General features: G+C 44.9%; 1 protein-coding gene across 2 annotated transcripts in view; it reads right to left on the minus strand.

Annotated features, from left to right (window-relative positions):
- The window catches only part of SEMA4C (semaphorin 4C), a 112701-nt gene that overhangs the window by 42242 nt on the left and 45712 nt on the right, over window positions 1-24747 (minus strand). The gene's annotated exons all lie outside the window — the stretch shown is intronic.

The raw sequence follows: 24747 nt of genomic DNA on the forward strand, positions 1-24747 counted from the left end.
AACTCCACCAGTGTTCACATTTGGGCATATTGAGGATTCGTGCCAAGTTTGGTCCAGGTCCACTCATGGTTTGATTCCAAAGTGCTCTCTGGATGGAGGTGAACTACAACTCCAAAACACAAGGTAACAGTGCCCACCAAACCCTTCCAGTATTTTCTATTGGTCATGGGAGTTCTGTGTGACAAGTTTAGTTAAATTCCATCATTAGTAGCATTCAGAATGCTCTTCTATTGTAGGTGAACTATAAATCTGAGCAACTACAATTCCCAAATGACAAAATCAACACCCCCCCCCCTCCCCAAATCTCGCCAGTATTCAAATGTGGGCTTATCGGGTATTTGTGCCAAATTTGGTCCAGTGAATGAAAATACATCCTGCATATCAGATATTTACGTTACGATTCATAGCAGGAGCAAAATTAAAAGTTATGAAATAGCAACAAAAATGTTACTATTGTTATAAACGGGGGTCACCACAACAGGAAGAACTGTATTAAGGGGTCACGGCACAAGAAAGGTTGAGAAACACTGGTCTAAGGACAAGAAAGCTCCTTGGAATGACAACACCCTCCGGTAGCCAGAGTCGAGCACAGCCTCCAGATGCCAGAGATGGAAAAAAAGAAGGGAAGCCTTTGCCTCTGTTTATGTACTGTCTGTCTTGTTAACTGTCCAATTGGCATTGAATGTTTGCCATATATGTGTACTTTAATCTCCCCTGAGTTCCCTTGGGGAGATAGGGCAGAATATAATAATAATAATAATAATAATAATAATAATATAATAACAACAACAACAACATGAGATCTAGACACTTCCCATCCTGATATACAAGATATACAAAGAATGTCTTGTTTCGTCTTCCTAACTACTCTGAATCACGTTTTGAATATTTCTATGTCTTCGTGATAAATGCTTTTGAATTTAAAAATAAAGAAAAGGTAAAAAGAAATCATGGTTGTGCAACTGAAACCCAATGCAGAAATGAGCCTGATTTGCAGATCAAAATCCAATCTTGGGGAAAAAACAAGGCTCTTGTTTCTCCCACTTCCTACCGCCTTCTTTCCTCCCCGGCGTTCAGCTTCTCGGAAACAACAGTCTACAAACACAATTGTAGAAAAAGCACAGCTTCAAATTATGCTGTTTCTGTAACGCCGGGAAACGTGTGGGCCGCTGATGCTTGTCAGACGCAGAGGCATTCAAACACTCAGCACGGCAAAATTGGCAAAATTGTTTAACAGGGTGCAAGACTCTCCATCTCCCTATTTGGGACTGAGCCCTTTCTTAAAAGTGCTGTAGCAGAGGGACAAAGGTTTGGGGCAAGGGGTCCATTCTGCCCAAAGGAACTGAATCCTAAAGCCTCGGGAACAATAGTTGCATGGCGGTGGTGCCCCACAAACAGCAGGTGTCCCTCCATTTGGGGAGGAAAGTTTGTCACGTCCTGCGATCCGCTGGCAATCGTTGCTCTATAAGTAGCACAAAGGAGATTAATCCCACCCAAGTGCCTCCCCACATCTGGCTCAGTGATTAACAAATTAGTCTATATATAAAGCCACCGGAAGCAGGGGGTAGCTGTTTTCATGGAGAACGCAGCAGCCTTTGTTAAGTCACTTCCAAGTGGAGGCTGGATGAGATCATGGAGCGCTCAACACCTCCTTTCCCTCCATGATAAGCCAGAAGCCCAAAAGAGAGGAAAGAGGCACAGGGAGGGTGTTTATTTCGAGACCCAGGGCAGAAAGACAATTCCCAGGGCACTTCCTGACAGCACTAAATCACGGGTTTTAGTGAGGGGCAAAAAATCTCAGGACTTCAGGAGAGGTCCACATACAGCCTGTTGGTCCCAAGATTTCTGCCTCATTGTCCAGACTTGATGTTTTGTTCTGAGATTTAGAGGCTCCCAAGATGGTTGCCATGGGACTTCCACCAGAAACTGGAAGTTTTTTTAAAAAAATCCCAAAAGATGCAGATATGTGGAGATTTGGATATGCGAATCACCACAAAAGTTCTATTCTCTGTGCAGGACAGAGAAACTGTCCCCTCCACACGCTTCATAAAGTTTCTGGCACATGAACAAAGTTTACTACTTCTGTCCAAGTCAGCACTACACAAGGAGCCCCCAGTGGCGCAGTGGGTTAAACCCCTGTGCTGGCAGGACTGAAAACCGACAGGTCGTAGGTTCGAATCCGGGGAGAGGCAGATCATGAGCTCCCTCTATCGACTCCAGCTCCTCATGCGGGGACATGAGAGAAGCCTCCCACAAGGATGATAAAAACATCAAATCATCCGGGCGTCCCCTGGGCAACGTCCTTGCAGACGGCCAATTCTCTCACACCAGAAGTGACTTGCAGTTTCTCAAGTCACTCCTGACATGACAAAAAAAAAAAACAAAACAAAAAACCACTACACAATGAAACGGAAACACACACTTTTAAGCCAGGAACAGAACTTTGTCATTATCTACTATTTTTAGAGCCTGGCTGCCCGGCCATCTGCCCAGACAGATTTGGTTATGCACTATACGGCTCCGGTCCAGCATACCTATCCGAACTTATCTCCTTCTACATCCCACCTCAGAGCTTAAGATCCTCTGGGGAGGCCCTGCTCTCGGCCCCGCCGTTGTCTCAAACCTGTTTGGCGGGGACGAGGGACAGGGCCGTCTCAGTGGTAGCCCCCCGCCTGTGAAATACGTTTCCCAGGGAAATTAGATCATCGTCATCCCTCCTCACCTTCAGAAAGAAGGTAAAATCGTGGTTGTGGGACCAGGCCTTCGGGAAATCAGGTTAAAGGACAATGGATAATATTTGACTATGGAAGTGGATTTGGATAAGTGAAGCGGAGTTATCATTAGTATATGGCTAGATGATCCCTACAGAGTTTCCCACCTCCTGGCCCAAAGAAGACACTGTGTTCCAGCTCAGGGAAGAAGAAAGAAACAGAGACACGTCATTTTGGCATTAATAAAGAAAGACCATCACATGCACATGCCTAGTAGTCAGTTAGTGGGGTACCTAATGAAGCTCTCCATAGTTAACTGGGGATAGAAATAAGGGCACAGTCTCATCTTCCTGTCTTGGAGATCCCTGGTTGGAAACCAAACACACCACTGATATGATCTATTGGTTATGTTGGGAGAAAGGAGACTAAATTAAAAGGGTATGTGAGTTGCAAAAGGGTCTGGATCATGATTTAGGGCACATGGTTTCTCATCAGGCAGCGTCATGGGGCAAAATCTGTTTTGTAATCTATTTGTGAAAGCTCCTGTGTTGGTGTCATGTGGCACATGACACCCTGAGTTCCATTGAGACATTTCAAATGGTGCAAAGATTTCTGAAAACCTCAGACCAGCAAACCTATGCCTGCATTTTGGTAAACCAATGCGCATAATGCACAAGAGTCTTTCCAAAATCAGTCCCTTCCGCTGGTTTCAAACCAGCCGCAATTCTAGTCTTCAAATCTCTGCACTCCGAGACAGTGGTTCTCAACCTTTTAAATGCCACGGCCTCTTAATACAGTTCCTCATGTTATGGTGACCCCCAACCATAAAAATTGTGGCTACTTCATAACTGTGGTTTTGCTATTGTTATGAATCATTATGCAAATATCTGATATGCAGGATGTATTTTCATTCACTGGACCAAAATTGGCACAAATGCCCAAAATACCCAAAGTGGTGTGGTTGGGGTTTTATTGATTTTGTCATTAGAGGTTTTTTGTTGCTGGGATTTATAGTTCACCGACAATCAAAGAGCATTCTGAACTCCACCAACGATGGAACTGAATCAAACTTGGCATGAATACTCAATATGCCCAAGTGTGAACACTGGCGGAGTTTGAGGAAAATAGACCTTGATATATGGGAGTTGTAGTTGCTGGGATTTATAGTTCAGCTCCAATCAAAGAGCATTCTGAACGTCACCAATGATAGAATTGGGCCAAACTTCCCACACAGAACCCCCATGAACAACAGAAAACTGTGTTGGTCTTTGGTGACCCCTTTGACACCCCCTCACCACTCATCCCCCTGGAGTCCCGATCCCCCAGGTTGAGAAACACTGCTCCTGGAGAATAAGGGTTACAGGTACGCTACTCCAAATGCTGTTGGGGGGCCTACATTCTTTTGATTCACTCGGTAGGAAATAGGACATTTGTACAAATAAAAAGGACCAAAATGCTCGCCTGTATATATTTGCAGAAAGAAACAGCTTGAATATTGACTTGCAAATCAACTGAGATAAATGTAGTAAGGCCGCCAGTAACATGGCCCCTAGTACGTGCTTTGACAGCTGGTACAGAAAATGATTGAAATCCATGAAGAGATGGTAAATTAGTTTCAGAGGCCCATGTCTCCTGTAAACAGAATTCTGGCCTTAGCTGGTGAGCGATAGGAACCAGACATTTCTGGTACAGCATATAAGATTAGTTGTTATATTGGGGAAAAGGGGGTCAGATTAAAGGGGCATTTGCATTGCAAGGCTGAGGATATATGGTGTCCTCAGAGTTTGTTCAGGGCCAGCTCTGCCATCAGGCCTTATCCCCTTTTCAGGAAGGGACTCTTGGACAATTGAGAAAGAAGCATCGTTTTTGCATTATGCAAAGTCCTTTGCTCAAAGACTTTGTATCATTGTACCAAACTCTCCTAGGGCCATGTAAACCGACTCAAGCCACAAGGAAAGGCAGGTAAGAACTAAAAATATTATTATTATGAACAGCATGAGCAGCTCCCCAGCTTATTGAAACTGATGGTGATCCTATACAGGCAGCCCTCAAGTTACAAAGAAGATAGGTTCTGTATACTCTTGTACACAAAGCAATTGGGGTCACTGCGAATCCTATGACGCATTTCTGCTGTCTTCTTTTTCACCTCTTTTTCCTAAATCTATATATTTCATAGTGTTTTGCTTTTTTGCCAACATATAGAGATCATCTTCCCCTCCTTTGCAGATGTATTTTAGGTAACTTTCTTTAGCCTGTTTACTAGGCATATGCAAAAAAATTTGAAGTGTCAGAAATCGTACGAAAATCGGAAGTTTTGCAAGTCAGAAGCCATATCCAAAGCGTTTGTGTGGCCCACACCAAATATCATCAATGTTTAACATTTATACAACTGATAACCTGCTGCAGAAGGGACAGAGAGTTTCATCTATGCTGAAGATTGTGTCATCACTGCCCAAGCAGGGAGCTTTGAAATAGTTGAATAGAACAGTGTTTCTCAACCTGGGGGTTGGACCCTTGAGGGGATCATGAAGGGATGTCAGAGGGGTCGCCAAAGACCATCAGAAAACACAGTATTTTCTGATGGTCATGGGGATTCCTGAGTCTGGGATTTGGGTCTTGTTTTCAACTGTTTTCCATGGACTTTTGTTTGACCATTGCGAAGGGATTATGTTTCATGTTTTTGCCTTTGGATCTTGGGAACTTTGCCTTTGCATTTAAGTCTCTGTTTTGCCTATGGAACTACTGCATTTCTATTTCTTTGTTTTGCTTTTGCTTTTCTCAATAAACTACAAAAACCTACAGCCTTGGTGTGGTGGTGTCTAGAGCAAGGTAGAAACTACCCTGAATTGCAACAGGCAGTGACATCTCTACCCATTAAGGCACACCAACGCCTTAAATCAAGAAATAGTTTTCTAAGATCTCCAGAGATACTTGCAGGAACATCTCAGCAAGCAAGAGTCCAAAAGTGGCAGGCTAAATCAGCGGCTGACACAGAATGAGAGACTCCCCCCTGGGCATACAAAAGAGGGGACAACCTGGAAGGCACTGAACAGGCTGCACTCTGGCACCACAAAAATCAGAGCCAACCTTAAGCAATGGGGCTGCAAAGTGGAGTCTGTGACATGCGAGTGTGGCGGAGAGCAAACCACATACCAACTACTACAATGCAACCTGAGCCCTGTCACATGCACAATGGAGAACTTTCTTATAGCAACACCAAAGGTACTCCAAGGGGCCAGTTACTGGTCAAAGGGCATTTAGTGTAATGCCAAGTTTTCAAACTTTGCTTGTGTTTTTAAATACATTACAACTGTACCCTCAGTTCACTTCTGACACAATAAATACCCCTGTTCTTAACTGTGAGTTGTTTATAAGTTGCATGTTTGTAACTTGGGGACTGCCTGTATAGTACTGGCAATGCTGCACCAAATACTCCTACAAAGAGCCCCCAGCTGGTATCGATGCACCCCCTTCCAACCCAATCCCATCCAACACACAGAAGCAGCTAGAAGCCAAGGAAAATGTCTTATGCTGGTTCTTGCCTCCCAGCCCCGATCAAAGGCGCATTGTTTGGGATGCTCAAAGTGTAACCAGAGACGCAGCAGCCGCTGAGGATCTGCTTTCCTGGCCAGCCCAGGGCTTGAGAGCGTGCCTTTGTTCACCAAAGAGAGGGGCCTCTGTGCGCGGAGAACAGATCCCCGAGGGGGAGTTGATCTTACTGCATGGAAAAACGGTTGGTGTCAAGCTGCGAAGAGGGAAGGGCACAAGGACGCAAGCCATAATGGTATAGGAAAAGAGGCAGGAACCCCATCCATCACTGCAGGGTCCTGCTGCCTTTCCTATCTTGACCTGGAAAAATCGAACAGGCCTAATGTGTCCAGAGAAGGACGGCAGTTAAGGACGGACCCTATTGACATGTTTAAATAACATTATGCAACACATTTTTGTTCCTGAGTTATAAATGCCATTTCCTAATTGGTTCTATCATAAAAACACAGGAAACATTAATTAAACTGTGAGAACTTTGTTTTGGCGAGAAGGACATCATCCTCCAGCACATTTTGCTGTAGTTTTTCAATGAATATCTCAGAAAGTCTCAACCAATTCAACATAGGGTTTGCTGTGAGTTTTCTGGGCTGTCTGGCCACGTCCCAGAAGCATTCTCTCCTGCCATTTTGCTTAAATCTATGGCAAGGTTGAGGACGTCTGTTGGAAATGAGGCAAGTGAGGTTTATATATCTGTGGAATGATTTCCAAGCTGGGAGAAAGAATTCTTGTCTGCCTGAGGCAAGTGTGAATATAACAATTGGCCACCTTGATTAGCGTTTAATGGCCTTGCAGCTTCAATCAAAGGATTCCCCCAGGAAACCTAGCTAGTTACTCCCAGGAGGAATCCTTTATTAGGAGGTGTTAGCTGGTCCTGGTTGCTTCTTCTCTGTAATTCCTGTCCGCCCCCCCCCCCCCCCCCAATATTGCTCTTTATTTACTGCCCTGATTGTAAAGTTTTTAAAATACTGTTAGTCAGATTTATTTCATTTTCATGGTTTCTTCCTTTCTGTTGAAATTGTCCACATGCTTGTGGATTTTAATGGCTTCTCTGTGTAGTCTGACATTTTTGAGTAACACTCAAAATGCAGGGGAATTCCAGACATGAATCAATCATGGCCAGCTAACACCTCCCAACAGAGGATTCTCCCGGGCAGGAAGCAGCCAGGCTTTGAAGCTGCAAGGCCATTCAATGCTAATCAAGGTGACCATCTGCAACATTCACACTTGCCTCAAGCAGACAAGCGTTCTTTCTCACACCCTGGACATTACTCCTCAAATACATAAGCCTCACTTGCCTAGTTTCCAAAAGACCCTTCAACCTCTGAGTATGCTTGTCATAGATGCAGGTGAAACATCAGGAGAGAATGCTTCTGGAATATGGCCATACAGCCCAGAATACTCACAACAACCCAGTGATTCTGACCATGAAAGCCTTCGACAACACAATTCAACATAGTTTGTGGCAGTCACAAAAATGAAGTTTCTGGAGTAGAGCAACTGCTTTCAAAGAAAGTACAGTAGAGTCTCGCTTATCCAACATAAATGATCAGCTGGTTTTCCCTGTAATAGGCAGTAAGAGCACCTAGAGCTTCGGATAGCTTCTGTTCAACCATCTCAAAGCTCCCTGCTTGGTCAGTAATGGCACGATCATCTGCATAGATGAACCTCTCTGTCCCTTCTGGCAGTGGCTAGTCATTTGTGTAAATGTTGAACATGGATGGAGTGAGCACGCTCCCCTGAGGCAGGCCGTTCTTCTGTTTCCGCCATCTGCTTCTCTGGCCCTGGAACTCAACAAAAAAGCTCCTGTTTTGTGGCAGGTTTCCTATGAGGCAGGTGAGGTGGTAGTCCTTTGTGATATTATACATTTTTCTCAGGAGGAGGCGGTGGTGTACAGTATTATAAGCCGCTGACAGGTCTATGAAGACCGCTCCTGATTCTATGTTTGTTTATATGCCGCTTTTTCCTCTCTTAAACTCAAAGTGACTAATGATGCTAACAACAATACAATTTCTGGAGGTTTAGATGAGAAAAGGACCTCCTCTTCTAGAGGAGAAGGAGGCAATGCTGGCCCCTTATGGCCTATGGAACTGCTGCTGAAATGCCAAGCACAACTGAGTTGTTGTGCAGAAATCCCCCTGGCATCATGGGCTTGACATTCCCAGCCCTTCCTCCTTCTCCTAAATCCCTTCTTCTTTCCCTGTTTGTGCTTCAATTCAAAGTCCTGGGACCCACAAGGCAGGGAGCTGGTGCCATCCTGACTGGCCCACTGCCCTCAAGAGCCTCTGAGCAAGGCCGTATCTGGCTTCTCATCTCCTCGTTCTTTAACCGGCAGCACCCCTTAATTACGCCATTGCGGGAAGATAAAAAGACATGGCATCGTTTCACTTCATTTTAAGAGCAGTCTTAAAATCAGTTATGGCATCTCGCGACGCCCATTTGGCACCCACAGTCATCATCCCTGTTGCCTCAAGGGTCCTTGCTGAGGAATATAATATGGGGCAAACCCCAGCCATGACAGGGACAAGGGCTGCGATTCCCAAGCTCCACTGCACCTACGCTTAGGATTTACACAAAGCTTAGGAAATATTGGACTAGAACCTTCTATATGGACAGAAAATTGCCTGACATTTTGAACCAAAGCACAAATGGATTGCTTTATGTTCTAAACAGTAAACTTGGGCCCTCCGGGTGTTTTGGACTTCAACGCCTACAATTCCTAACACTGGAGTGGAAATAATCTATTTGGCAGATGACAAGCTATTTAATCTCAGCTGATTGAAACCCAAAACAAAGGTCACAACAACATCTATTATGGAACTCTAATATGCTGATGATAATATAGTCTGTGTGCATTCAGAAGAAGATCTACAAGACATTTTAAACACCTTTGCAGAAGCATAAAAGAAGCTCAGCCTGTCATTGAACACTGAGAAGACTGAAGTGCTCTTCCAGCAGGCACCAGCCAATCCCTCTCCAATGCCAGAAATACAGCTTAATGGTGTCACATTAGAAAATGTTGATAATTTCCGCTACCTTGGCAGCCACAACAGTCAACATTGACACTGAAATACAACACTGTCTGAGCTCTGTGAGTGCAGCATTTTTCCAAATGAAGCAGAGAGTGTTTGAGGATTGGGACGTCCATAGGAAGACCAAGGTGCTTGTTTATAAAACTATTGTTCTCCCAACCCTGTTGTATGCCTGACTAATGTGTACTGTCTACAGACATCACACTCAATTCCTGGAACAATTCCATCAGCATTGCCTCCAAAAAAAAGTTATAAATCTCTTGGGAAGACAGACGGACAAATGTCAGCGTGCTGGAAGAAGCAAAGACCACCAGCACTGAAGCGATGCTCCTACACCATCAACTCCGCTGGACTGGCCACCTTGTCTGAATGCGCAATCATTGTCTCCCAAAGCAGTTACTAAACTGCCAACTCAAGAACAGAAAACAAAATCTTAGTGGATATGAAAAGAGATTTAAAGATGGGCTTAAAGCTAACTTTAAAAACTGTGGCATAGACACTGAGAGAGAACTGGGAAACCCTGGCTGTAAGAGTTACTTAAGGTAACAATAAGAGCAGCCCATGCGGTGATTGCGAAGGATGGAAAGACAAATCGAAATGGACGTTAAGTAATTGGAATGATTATATGTATGACCAAGTGCTGTTAGATATTACGGGAATTATGACTAAGCAAACACCAAGAATGGACAAAGAAAAGATCATTACAAATAGATGGCAGGTCTACTTCAACTGGGTGAAAAATCGAAGAGCCAACGATCACATCAAAGAAAAAATACACAGACTCTACCAGTGGCTGGATCTGCAAGATTAGTAGAAATATACTGTGGTTGAAGAGGGAGGGAGATAATGTAAATTAGCATAATGTCTTTAATATTTGTTGAATTACTTAGGATTTATATATGTAACACTTGGAATTTGGCTTATTGATCTGTGTGTATAACATAATAAAAAATACCTTTTAAAAAAGAAAAAAAAGGAAGCCCTGGCTATAACTGGAGGTCAGCTGTGAGCAGCAGTGCTGCGGAATTCAAAGAGGTACAAATGGAAGACGAAAAGGAGATATGTGCCAAGAGGAAGGCGCATCAAGCTAACCCTGACTAGGACTGTCTTCCACCTGGAAACTGATGTTCTCACTGTGGAAAAACATGTGGGTTGTTGTGACTCAGCTTGACTCTGAGTCTGAAGCTGAGCTGTTTGGGCCTTCTGAGCCTGACTTTGGCCTTTCTGAGCCTGATTTCCTGCAGGATGACGAGGAGGCTGATGGGTTGCAGATTTCTGTACATGTTTCAGACGGGGCTGATAGTGTGACTGCTGAAGGAGAAACAGCAAGTCAGTTCCCCGGGGAAAGGAATGTTCCTGCAGTGAGAGAGATACTGATAGCGAGAGTGAAATCCCACACAGCCAGGTGGAGCATCCGTCCCAGCTGGACTCAGATAAAGGGTTACATAGCCTTGCATTAATGAATTAATGAGCAGACAAGATTGTTTGCAATTAAGGCTCCGGAGAAGCACTCGCTTGGCCAGCAAGTGAGAAGCCAAACAAGGTCAACGCAATGCTTTCATGTTCGCAAAGGGTATTTAGTCTTGTAGCTGACAGGCAGTTGTTGTCAGTCCAACATTGCTCTTCCCATGTTAACTTCTGGAGATTTTCCTTGGCTTTTCGCAGCACGCTTCTGGCTTCCTGAGTCTGGGATTTGGGTCTTGTTTTCAACTGTTTACAATGGACTTATGTTTGACCATTGCTAAAGGATTATGCTTTATGTTTCTGCCTTTGGATCTTGGGAATTTTGCCTTTACATTTAAGTCTCTGTTTTGCCTATGGAACTATTGCATTTCTATTTCTTTGTTTTGATTTTGCTTTTCTTAATAAACTACAAAAACCTACAGCCTTGGTGTTTTAGTGTCTGGAGCAAGGTGAAAACTACCTTGAGTTGCAACATGGGTGAAGAGTATGGCTCTACAGTCACCTACACATCCACCGCCAAGGCCATCATACTTGGATGACGAGGGATTGCCTAGGTAAGTAAGTAAGGAAGGAAGGAATTGTGGGAGTTGAAGTCCAAAACACTGGGAGGGCTCAAGTTTGCCCATGCCTGTTCTAGACTGAGCATAATAGTCAAAAATAATCCAAGAGAGGCAGACTTCCTGCAAAGGGATTTTGCATTGTTACAGAATAACCACAAGCAGCCACACATCTACATACTGGGCAAGACTCCCAAAGCATAAGGCACAAAATTGAGAAATTTTAGAAATGCAAAATGTTATGAGTTCATCCTGCAAACTCTGGCAATTCTAGTTCCTAAAATGAGAAATGTTGCTGTCAGACAGGTTGGACGGGATCGCCAGCACGAATCTGATCCCGTGTTGCTTGTTTTCAGCTCTTCGCTCTGCCACGCAGGTGCCCTTGGCATCTCCTGGGCAAACGCATGCCAAGGCCTGGGCTATAAACACACCAGAGTTCTCCAGCTTGAGAGCCAAAGGAGGCAAAGACGGGCCTGCACCGGCCTGCCTGGGCCTGGCTCCAGTGACTCCTCAGCTCAGATTCAATTACAGTAAGATTTTTTTTTTAAAAAAAAATGACAAGACATACAAGCGCTGCCAAAATATCCATGGACCGATCTTCAACGGCTGTAGCCAGGGAATGGGATTAGCATCAAAGCGACAAAGAAAAATAACAGTGTTCAAATACCTGGTTGAGCAGATGGCTTAAAAATCGTGCCGCAGAATTGGAGAGCCTTTATAATAAATACTAATTATAACACAGTAGTGCTCCTTTTTTCTTAACTATATGTGAGTCCTTGTGTATTCCTTGAAAATGGTAATTGCTTGACAGCGTTTACATGCCACTTTTCGGCAGAAAGAAGCAACCTCCTTCTGATGCCCAGGCAGCATGGCATTTGGTCTCTCTGCAGAATATTTTGAACATGTTAAAGGGCAGGATTTGGAAATCTGTGACCTCTCTCCAGTTGCTTTGGACTACACGATCCATCCTCCATTGCCTCTGGCCTTGCTGATGGGAATGTAAGGCCCCAAAATCAGAATGCTATGGGTTTCCTATCCATGAGCAAAAAAACAAAGAGGAATACTTATGCTGTAGACCAAACATGGGCAAACCTTGGCCCTCCAGGTTTGGACCTCAACTCCCACAATTACTAACAGCTCCAGGCCCTTTTGTTTTCCCCCTGAGCTGCTTAAGCATGCCAAATATGGATCAGGTCCATTATTGAAGGGGGTCACAGTGCTCTGCCTTGATGCAGGTTGAACTACAACTTCCATCCTGTTGAGTTAGTCCTCCAAACCCCACCAGTCTGTTTAGTCGGTGATCAATTCCTCTCTGTTTGCTGTGTGCCGTAGGAAAGGGTTAGGGGAGAGGCAGCGGGCGGGGCCATGCAAATTTCACATCAATGGAGAGAGAAAGGAACCCTGGGATGCCTCCCTATGGTGGTGGACAAAACACCTCAAATCAAGGATGAAATGGTCCCCAGATGAAAGGTGTTGGGCCATAGTGTTTGGGGAGGACATTGGCATTGACTACATGTTTGTGGTGCTTGCTCTAACCTGCAATGTCAGTGGAGGGAGTGCCTTTGGGGGCTTCCTCAGCAGGTTGGAAGCTGTCTGTGTAAGCGGACACCTCTGCCACATACACACATACACATTTTTCACTTTTATTATGTGTATAGATCTCTAGAAATCTTTAAGAGGACCAAGACATGCCTAGGGGGGACACCTCTCTTAAGCACTGCCAGGTCCTCTAGTGCAAAAATGTGGCCAGAAGCATATCATTCACCAGGCTTGGGCAAACCTGAGCCCTCCAGGTGTTTTGGACTTCAACTACCACAATTCCTAACGGCCTCAGGCCCTTTCCTTTCCCCCCTAGCCGCTTAAGGGGCCTGAAGCTGATAGGAATTGTGGGAGTTGAAGTCCAAAACACCTGGAGGGCCCAAGTTTGTCCATGCCTGTCATAGACTCAGAGAGAGGGTCTAAAAAAAGAGGACTTTAAAAAAAGGTTAATTCAACTATGGGTCATGGACCTGGGAGTCATTTTGTACTACAAACATGTGATGTATAAGGAAGGCCTGATATGAGAGAAGTCTTGTGTGTAATGCTCCAGTATAAAGGCTGCTGCGTGGAAAACTATGTATTTGTTTATTTGTTTTATCAATACCTAGTTATTGTAAATAGTGCGACTATATTGTTTTACAACAAAGAAAAACCTCCTATGGAAGAGATAACATTGGCCTGTGTATTTTTGTTCAGTTGGGAGGCTGTTAGGAATTCTAAGAGTTGAAGTCCAAAACACCTGGAGGGCCAAAGTTTGCCCATGCGTACTGTAGACTCAAGCTTTCTCTTAGCAAAGTTTGATTCAGAGGTTTGATTACCGTCCTGATGGAAGACTGTGACTTGCCCAAGGGTCACCCAGACATTTGTGGTTGTTCCTTCCAGGCGTTGTCGCAGCCACAATGGACTGCCAGGAACAGAGGTGATACACCTTGCAATAGGACACACCCCAGGAGAGAGAGGCTAACCTTCATGTCTCTTTGCTTCTCAAAGCCACAGGCTGGTGATTGCTGGAAGCAGAACCCGCTGGGGCGAAGGGCGGTTTGGCCGGATCCTGCAAAAGACGATGGCGCCGAGATCGACAAGTAGGATGCGGGGTGAGCAGCAAAGGATTCTAGGGGATGCTTTCAGGCACACAGCTAACTCAGAAGGTGTATTGATGACAGGCAACTGGGCTGCACCTCTGTGGATTCCATGGCCAACTTCCACAACAAATACACTTTCTCCAGGATGTTTGGGTCCTCTAGAGCAATTCCATGACCAACTTCCACAGGAGAGAACACATACACACTTTCTCCAGGATGTTTAGGTCCTCCAGAGCAATTCCATGGCCAACTTCCACAACAAATACACTTTCTCCAGGATGTTTGGGTCCTCCAGAGCAATTCCATAGCCAACTTCCACAGGAGATAACAAATAACACATTTTCTCCAGGATGTTTAGGTCCTCCAGAGCAATTCCATGACCAACTTCCACTGGAGAGAACAAATACACACTTTCTCCAGGATGTTTAGGTCCTCCAGAGCAATTCCATGGCCAACTTCCACAACAAATACACTTTCTCCAGGATGTTTGGGTCCTCCAGAGCAATTCCATGGCCAGCTTCCACAGGAGAGAACAAATACACACTTTATCCAGGATGTTTAGGTCCTCCAGTGGGATTCTATTGTCAACTTTCACCGGAGAGAATAAATCCATGCTTTCTATAAGATGTTTGGGTCCTCTAGCACAATTCTATGGCCAACTTCCACTGGAGATAACAAATACACACTTTCTCTGGGATGTTTACGCCCTCCAGTGTGATTCCATGCAGGGACATGAGGGAAGTCCCCCCCACCCACACACCCAAAGGATGGTAAAACATCTGGACGTTCCTCGAGCAACATCCTTGCAGACAGCCAATTCTCTCACACCAGAAGTGACTTGCGGTTTCTCAAGTTGCTCCTGACATGAAAAAAATTGATAAAGAAATGCTCTTTCAGAGGTGCTGATGGAAATCCTGCGTAACTCCTGATGGAATCGAAGTCTCAGCAGTTTTTCAATCCCTTTAGTGTTTACTCCACTTTCCTGCCTGATGGGAGAAATGTTCTCAGCAAACGTATATGTAGGGACCCCATGTATCTTATGGGAGTCTAATTTCATCTATACGAATGAAGACTGCAAAGAGATAGTAGCGATTACCACAACCAAGCAAGCCCACACCATCCCCAAATACTTCCAACCAACATGTCATAAAAGTCAGCAAAACCATTCTGCCAACTCGGGCGTTTCAAGCTCTGAGCAAAACCTCTACAAAAAGAGCTGGCGGGATTGGTCTCATTCGACGAAATACCCGCCAAGACAGGCAATTATAGAGCCCGGCCCTATAATCATGGCTTTGCCGTGAATCAGCAGAATGTGCTGACATGCACCACTGGAGGGGAAGGGATTAAAACAACATGCGCCTCATGATGAGAGCCAGGCGAGGTGCCCGGCTCCACCTTCTCAATGTCCAAAAGTGAGAGGGAGGGGAAGACAGCCGGCAAAAGCTGTGCAGAAAACTGGCAACGAACCCCAAATGCACAAACTCTCTCTTCCTAACTCTATTATGCCTTCTCTTTGCATGCCTTTGGTGTACCGCTCGGCTTCAAAACAAGAGAAAAGGAAGGACTGTGAAGGTTGCCCCACCTGCACCATTCCTGCCCTGCAAAACTCCTTAAGCGTTATGGTTGACTACGCTGCCAAGACAGAATTATGTTCAGCTGAAAGAACAACATGGATGAACAGAACTAGAACAGAAGTATCATGAATGGATCATCCTCAATGCGTATAGCAAAGTAAGATATTGACTCAAAGAACAACTAGCTGTCTTCCTCACGCGACAAGCCTTTGCGATGTCTTCTTGGTCACACTATATATATATTTAAATGTAGAGAATCTCATATATATATATCTCATATATATATGCCAAACAAGCCTGAGTGGGAAGAAGCAGCAACTGTTCGTGTGTAAAATGCCACAGGAGATAGAAGCACACCCACTCACTGACTGCTAAGGAAAAGCTGATCAATCTGTAGTGAGGAAGACCACGTTTTTAAAAATACCACTTGATGGTCTGACTACAGAAACACACCATTCTGTTCATATAATAGTCACCATTTCACCCATGGTCAGAACTGTCCTCATGCCAAGGATCTTAACTAACGTTTCTCAACTTGGGGGGTTGGGACCCCTAGGGGTGTTGGGAGGGGGTGTCAGAGGGGTAGCCAAAGGTCATCAGAAAGCACAGTCTTTTCTGTTGAGCATGGATTTTCTGTGTGGGAAGTTTGGCCCAATTCTGTCATTGGTAGGGTTCAGAATGCTCTTTAATTGTAGGTGTACTATAAATCCCAGCAACTACGATGCCCAAATGTCAAGGTCTATTTTCCCCCAAACTCCCCCAGTGTCTACATTTGGGCATATTGAGTATTTGTGCCAAGTTAGGTCAAGATCAATCATTGTTTGAGTCCACAGTGCTCTCTGGATATAGGTGAACTACAACTCCAAAACTGTCACGTTGCCAGGGTTCTACCTTATTTAGGTGAGATTAACCAAACTCCCAGTTTTATCAAACAGTTTAATTAAAACAGTACTTACTTGCTGGCTGTTTTAATCTTGGAATCCTGGAACCTTGAACCTTTGGACTGGCTTTTGACTATGGTATAGATCCCTAGACTTTGTTTATTGAACTCTCGGCATTTGACCATTGGACTGGACCCTTTTGACTACGGAGTTGTTTTTGCTATCGGTTTTTGTTTATTCTGTAACTGCGTGCTATCTTTGTGTTTTATATTTTGGACTATAAAAACAGCCAGCAAGTATTGTTTTAATTAAACTGTTTGATAAAACTGGGATTTTGATTAATCTCTACCTAAAGAAGGCAGAGCCCTGGCAACGTGACAGCCAAAGAGTGGGGCTTTGACAGTTAAAGTGGTACCAAAGTGTCAAAACCATATGGTGCACATATACCGAACAGTGACATGGATCCAGGTGCTTGTCTGATGCATGCCAAGCGGAAAGATGCCACGCAAATACAAGTTCCCCCAATGAAGAGGGTGCTCACAATTGCCTCCATCCAAAGACAAGATTTATTTGACGGGCGACAAGCTCTGCTTGGCAGGACTGATGGGTTCCTTCAGAGCCCTGCCCCAGCGGCACAAAGGGACTGAGGAGGGAAGAAAGGCAGACAAAGGCAGAGTTCCTCCCTCTGGGAACACGCCTCATTGTGCCTTTGTCCTTTAAGGACGTCCCATCCATCAGGAGGCTTTCTAGGAGTCGGAGTGGAAAAGAGACAGGTTTTTTGACTCCCGATGAAATCATGGCTTTGTCAAAAGCAAACAAACGCCACAAATGGATAGAAACCAGACCTCCGTGGGATCGTCTGCACTCAAATGTGAGGAACAGAACAGGTCACGGCACAGAACTTCTTCGTCACCTGGATTGTGCAGCACACTTCTTTCATTAAGCATCACATCTTTGTAGTACAGAATGACTCCCATATCCAAAGGCCCATGACCCATAGTCCTCTCTATGCATGTTCTAGACCAGTGCTTCTCAACCTTCCTAATGCCGTGACCCCTTAATACAGTTCTGTATGTCGTGCTGACCCCTCAACCATATAATATTTTTTCTTGTCATTTCATAACTGTAATGTTGCTACTTTTATAAATAGTAATGTAAATATCTGATATGCAGGAGGTATTCTCATTCACTGGACCGAATTTGGCACCAATACCCAACATGCTCAAATTTGAACACTGATGGGGTTGGGAGGGGATCGATTTTGTCATTTGGGAGTTGGAGTTGCTGGGTGACCCCCAAATATAAAATTATTTTCGTTTCTACTTCATAACTCTGATTTTGCTGCTGTTCTGAATTGTCATGTAAATATCTGATATGCAGGAGGTAGTTTCATTCACTGGAACCAAATTGGCACAAATACCCCAATACTGGTGGGGTTAGGGAGGGTGGATTCATTTTGTCATTTGGGAGTTGTAATTGCTGAGATTTATAGTTCACCTACAACCTACAACCAAAGAGCATTTTGAACTCCACCAATGATGGAATTGAACCAAACACAGCATACAGAATTCCCATGACCAACAGAAAAGACTGGAAGGGTTGGTGGGCATTGACCTTGGGTTTTAGAGTTGTAGTTCACTTACATCCAGAGAAAACTGTGGACTCAAACAATGATGGACCTGCACCAAACTTGGCACAAATACTCAATAAGCTGAAATGTGAACACTGGTGGAATTTGGGGGAAATAGACCTTGACATTTGGGAGTTGTAGTTCCTGGGATTTATAGTTCACCTGCAACCTACAACCAAAGAGCATTTCGAACTCCACCAATGATGGAATTGAACCAAACATGGCACACAGAATTCCCATAACCAACAGAAAAGACTGGAAGGGTTGGTGAGCATTGACTTTGGGTTTTAGACTTGTAGTTCACCTACATCCAGAGAGCACTGTGGACTCAAACAATGATGGATCTGCACCAAACTTGGCACAAATACTCAATATGCCGAAATGTGAACACTGGTGGAATTTGGGGGAAATAGACCTTGACATTTGGGAGTTGTAGTTCCTGGGATTTATAGTTCACTTACAATCAGAGCATTCTGAACCCCACCAACAATAGAATTGGGCCAAACGTCCCAAACAGAACCCCCAAGATCAACATAAAATACTGTGTTTTCTGATGGTCTTTGGCGACTCCTCTGACACCCCCTTGTGAGGTTGAGAAACGTTGAGCTGGACTGCCATTATCATTATTTTGTACACAAGGAATCATTTAAAAATGCACACATCTACTCCATTTGCTGCTTAATATGGAACAACCTGCTCGACTTCCTTGGGATTATAACCTCCTGGATCCGCTGTGCTAGAAGACGGGGCCATGCTCCTAAATACAATTAAGTCTATGATGTTTGATCATTCTCCAAGTGCAGCTTAATGGGCCACAAAAACCCATCACCAGGCAGGATTTCCCCCCTGCCCCATCTTCCGAATTTAGTTCAGATCTGTTGCATCCAGTTATCCATTATCCCAACATCCCACCGTTTATTAATCCCATCTGTCTCTTTCGGCAGTTGCAGCAACTTCCACTGTTGCGCGGTGATCAACCTTGCAGCAACCGCAATACTTTGGGCCATGTTTTTTAGCGAGCAAACAAAATGATTGCCTCTGACAACAGTTGCCGCTTTAATAAAAAGACTGCAATTTCTACCATTTTTTAAATTGATGGAGGACCCTTTAGTTTACCTACAGCTAGCCCTGCCAGCAAATTCATCTCTTCTCTTCTATACATCCATTTGACCCTTCCAGGTTCAAAATGCCCCAAAAGCACAATGTTATAAACAGTTCCCCTTAAGGTTCGCACTTAAAGATCATGAAGGTGGGCTTGCCCATCAACATTTCGCTTCAAATACAGTATTTGTAAATGTATATTTCATTTTTGCAAATACACCTTGCTTCTTCGAGACCGAGGAAGTTATTATGCAATAGCCTAGGGCTGCCCTTGAAAAGATCCTATGTAGTTTCCAGTAATGTGGCAGCCTTTGTTTCATGAAAGGATTATCAGTAAGGTTGGGAATAATGTATTTTACAAGCAGCAGTGAAGCAGATAGAGCCAGAATGGCACAGGAGTGTTGGACAAGGACTCCAAGAGACTTTATGCCAGTTCCTTCCTCTGAACAAGGTATCTGTTGACAGTCTCCCATTGGAGTTAACTTGAAGGCACATTGGGACAAAAGCAACCCCCAAGAAGTGAATCCTCCAAAAAACAAAAGGTCAGGAAAAGTCCATTGTACACACCACCGAGTCTTCTTAAAAGGGTTCTGGGGAGTTCCAGTCCAACCAGTCAGCCACTTGGGTTAATTTGATCCAGGTCAAGTTCTGCAATTTCAGCTTCCTCCAACTCTAGAGATGTTCCTTAACTACAACTCCCAGACTGCTTCTTTCAATATGGCCAGCAGCTGCATGTGGGCCCTAGGAGCTGTAGTCCAAAACGGGAATATCTGCAAAGCCTACCTGGAGTACATCACATCTGGGGATTTGTGTGTGTGTGTTAGAAGCTACTTGAGAAACTGCTAGTCGCATCTGGTGTCATAGGAGCCCAATAGTGGCGCAATGGGTTAAATGAGGAATAGGCAAACCCAGGTCTGGGGGCCGGATGCGGCCCCTTGGGCTCTATTCTCACACCCTCCTAGCTCCCACATTCCTATCCTTCCTTCCCTCTCTCTTTCTCCTTCCCTTCCACCCTTCCTTCCTCTTTCCTTCTTCCTTCCCTCCCTCTTTCTCCCTCCCTCTATCCTTCCTTCCCTCCCTTTTGTCTTTCCATCCTTCTCTCTTTCCTCCCTCTCTCCCTCCCCCTTCCCTTCCATCCTCTCTTCCTTCCTCTTTCCTTCTTCCTTCCCTCCCTCCCATCCGCACTTCCCTCTTTCTCCCTCCCTCTATCCTTCCCTTCCATCCTTCCTTTCTTCCCTCTCTCCCTCTTTCTTTCCTCTCTCCCTCCCTTCCTCATCCTTCCTTCCTTCTTTCTCCTTCCTTTTCACCCTTTCGTCCTTCCTTCCTTCCATCCTCTTTCCTCCTTCCTTCCCTTCCTCCCTTCCGTACCTCCCTCTTTCCCCCTCCTTCCCTTCCATCCTTTCCTATCTTCCTTTTTCCTTCCTTCATTCCTTCCCCTTTGTCTTTCCTTCTCTCTCTCCTTCCTCCTTCCCTCCCTCCCTCTTTCTCCTTCCATCCTTCCCTCCCTCCCTTTCATCCTTCCTTCCTTCTCTCTTTCCTCCCTCTCTCCCTCTTTCTCCCTCCTTCCCTTCCATCCTTCTCCCTTTCCTATCTTCCTCTTTTTCTTTCCTTCATTCCTTCCCTTTTGTCTTTCCTTCCTTCTCTCTCTCCTTTCTCCCTCCCTCCTTCCCTCTTTCTCCTTCCATCCTTCCCTTCCTCCCTTTCGTCCTTCCTTCCTTCCTTCTCTCTTTCCTTCCACCATCAGGCAGCCTGTCCCTCTAGTACAAACTGCTAGCATGCGGCCCCCAAGTTAGAAAGTTTAACCATGCCTGGGTTAATAATAATAATAATAATAATAATAATAATAATAATAAACCTTTATTTGTACCCAGCTACCATCTCCCGAAGGACTCGGTGCGGCTTACAAGAGGCCGAGCCCAAATACAACAATGAAAACAGCAGCAACAACAACACAATAACAAAAACAAAAACCAAAGCAATAACATTAACAACACCCAATGACACAATTAAAAACAATGGCCGGGCCAAGTGTAATAATTAAATTAAAAGTAAAAGTGCTGGGCATGACAAGGTGGGGTGTTTGGAGGGGGGATGGGCATGCAGATATCCTGGAAAGGCACACTGGAACAACCACGTTTTCAAACTCCTCCTAAAGATTGTTAGCGACGGGGCCTGCCTGATATCCTTAGGGAGAGAGTTCCAGAGTCGAGGGGCCACCACCGAGAAAGCCCTACCCCTCGTCCCCACCAATTGCGCTTGCGATGCCGGTGGGATCATAAGCAGGGCCTCTCCAGATGAATGAAGAGGGTTAAACCCTTGTGCCGGCAGGACTGCTGACTGACAAGTCGGAGGTTTGAATCCGGGGAACGGGGTGAGCTCCTGTCTGTCAGCTCTAGCTCCCCATGTTGGGACATGAGAGAAGCCTCCCACAAGGATAGTAAAACATCAAACATCCGGGCGTCCCCTGGGCAACGTCCTTGCAGACGGCCAATCCTCTCAAACCAGAAGCGACATCTGGGAATGATGATGGTTACTGCTTTTGCCACAAGCACCAGTGCTCCAAAGATTTGTTTTCCATGCCGTCATTTCTGGATGACAAGTCCTCAGCCGATCAAGAGCTTGTTAGCAGTCCCTAAGTACGTCTCCATGCCCACAACCCTATTATTTTCCACCCAGACTCTGCTACTCCCACCCATGAGGTCATTCCATTTCACTCTGGGTAATTTCCCAGCCCTCCTCTGCGCTGATGTGTTTTCCTGGGTGCCCAGCGCAAATGGAAAGTGTCACACTCCCACCACTGACATCCCTGCCCCTGGAGTCACCAAGGCCACAAAACAGGCAGAAAAACATGAACTGAAAACTATCTGGAAACAGAGTGCTCCCTGGAATTAGGGTTACCATTTGAACAGGCAGAGATACATACATTTAGACAGGATGACCCAAAAAATAAAAAGTAAGCAAGCTGCGATTTCCTTTTTCATGTGCCTTAGGGTGAAAACATTGATCATTATCATTAAACTGTGCACATATTTGGGATCTCACAGTCAAGCAAGCAAAGTACACCAAAGATATTACAGTCTACTTCAGCGTTTCTCAACCTGGGAATCAGGACCCCTGTGGGGTCATGAGGGGGTTTCAGAGGGGTCACCAAAGACCTTCAGAAAACATAGATTTCTGAAGGTCTTAGGAACCCCTTTGGCAGAGAAGACTGTACACCTTTCTGCCTGACCTTCTCTCCCTATTTGGAAACAGATGGTGAATCCTCTTACCAAAAGCCCTCCTCCACTGTGATTGGCTGGTTTTTCAGCCAAGAGACTCCAAGCAGGAAGGGAGATCAGGCATGCTTGGCACATGGCAGCATGGTGCACATGTGTGGGAGAGGAAGAGCATGCAAGGCTGGAGGGAGGCTCATGGCAGTGAGTTCCTTCAAGGCATGGGAAGGTGGGAAGTTTGGCTCCATTGTTGGCGGAGTTCAGAATGCTCTTTTGATTGTAGGTGAACGATAAATCCCAGCAACGACAACTCCCAAAACTCAAGGTCTATTTTCCCCAAACTCCAGCAGTGTTCACATTTGGCCATATTGAATATTCGTACCAAGTTTGGTCCAGATTCATCATTGTTTGAGTCCACTGTGCTCTTTGGATGTAGGTGAACTACAACTCCAAACTCAAGGTCAATGCTCACCAGACCTTCCAATATTTTCTGTAGGTTGTGGAAGTTCTGTATGCCAAGTGTGGTTCAATTCCATTGCTGGTGGAGTTTAGAATGCTCTTTGATAGTAGGTAAACTATAAATCCCAGGAACTAAAACTCCCAAATGACAAAATCAACCTCCATCCAACCCTACCAGTATTCAAATATGCGTGTATCAGGTGATTGTGCCAAATTTTGTCCGGTGAATGAAAATATATCCTGCATACTAGATATTTTCATTACAATTTCATTATGTATTCATATGTTTTATGTAATTATGATGTTGTTTATTGTTTGCGTTTTTGGTTGTGTTTTGGTTTTCTTTATCGTAATTGTTGTTCGGGCCTGGCCCCATGTAAGCTGCTCCGAGTCCCCATTGGGGAGATGGGGGGGGGGGGGGAGACAAATAAAGTTTATTATTATTATTATTATTATTATTATTATTTCATAACAGAAGCAAAATTACAGTTATGAATTAGCAACACAAATACTGTTATGTTTGGGGGTCACCACAACATAAGGAATTGTATTGGGGGGTCACGGCATTAGGAACATTGAGAACCACTGGTCTACATTTTGCCAAGAAAACAAGGCTTAGAAAAAAAAGGCCAAGATAAGAGTAGACCACTAAAAATCCACGTGAAGATATAAACTAACTCAGAGCTTGGAAGATTTGTTTTTCTGGATTATGGGTGTTGGTATTTCACAGTGGAGTGTTTTGGCATATGCATTTTGTTGTATGAGGTGATGGCAATCTTGCAAAAAAGTAGCCCACGAAACACACCGAGTCGTTCCAAGCCCTTCCCACTATGGAGCAGAGCAACACCTAGTAAACGGAGCCACCAAGGTACACACCCTGTGTATCACTATTGCACAGGCATGCCCAGGACAGTTATAGCTGCTTTTAACAACCAGCCAGGAGGATAACATTCTGGTTGGACCAGTACGCCTGCAGCCCAATGGGAGCTCCAGGCACCTGCTCAACCCAGAAAGGCTCCTCCCGCCTTCGCCTCCTCCTCCTCATGCTGCAAGGGTGAAGTATGAGCATGGTTCCCTCACAAAAAAGATAGCCACATAAACATCAACAAGAACGAAAGGCCATTTGAATTGCCACTCAATCCCTTATTTTCACCCTACCACAGTTCTAGCTCAATGCTTCAGGAATTCCCGGCAGAATGTCTTTCATGGAAATTTCTCAGTTGAGAGAAGTAAATTATTCTCTGCCACAGTCAAAGGTAGAAGGAAAAAGTTCCACAGAGAAGTCAAATCTCCTAGACTTAATGATCATTGTAGTGTGGTGTGGGAGCCAGTTCAGCTCCTCATTGAGCCATGAAACCCAGTGAAAGGGTTTGGCCAGTCTTTGCTTTCCCTAGTCTTTCCCTACTCCACTGGACTCTTGTGATGAGAAAGTGCGTAGGAAGAGAGCCGCTTTACCCCCTCAGGATAGGTGAAGGAAGGGTAGAATATAAACGAGACCAACGAGGGCCTCCCAACAGACTCTTTATCTTTAGTCTTGTCTTGGCCTGCCCGAGAATGGCAGCTGACCTGGGCCTGAAGGAGCTTCCCACTTTTCTTTGGCTCCAGCCTCCTAAGAAAAGAAAACTGGAAGAGGCTGTTGGATTCAACCGCACGCTGCCCAAGTCTCTTCTCTCTGTTTCTGCTCTCATTCCCATTGGTTGTTTAAAATGGGTACTTTTCTACTGCAAGCCTTTCTGAATCTGCCTTCTGCCTTCTTTAGTATGGAGAGACTGTGCTGTGTGCTTTGAGATCCTCAGAGGTAGTGAGGTCTGTTGGAACTAGGAAAATGGGTTTATATATCTGTGGAATGACCAGGGTGAGACAAAGGACTCTTGTCTGCTGGAGCTAGGTGTCCTTTGTCTCACCCTGGTCATTCCACAGATATATAAACCCCTTTTTCCTAGTTCCAACAGACCTCAC

Source organism: Anolis sagrei, chromosome 7 (genome assembly GCF_037176765.1).
Source record: "Anolis sagrei isolate rAnoSag1 chromosome 7, rAnoSag1.mat, whole genome shotgun sequence".
Lineage (NCBI taxonomy): Eukaryota > Metazoa > Chordata > Lepidosauria > Squamata > Dactyloidae > Anolis > Anolis sagrei.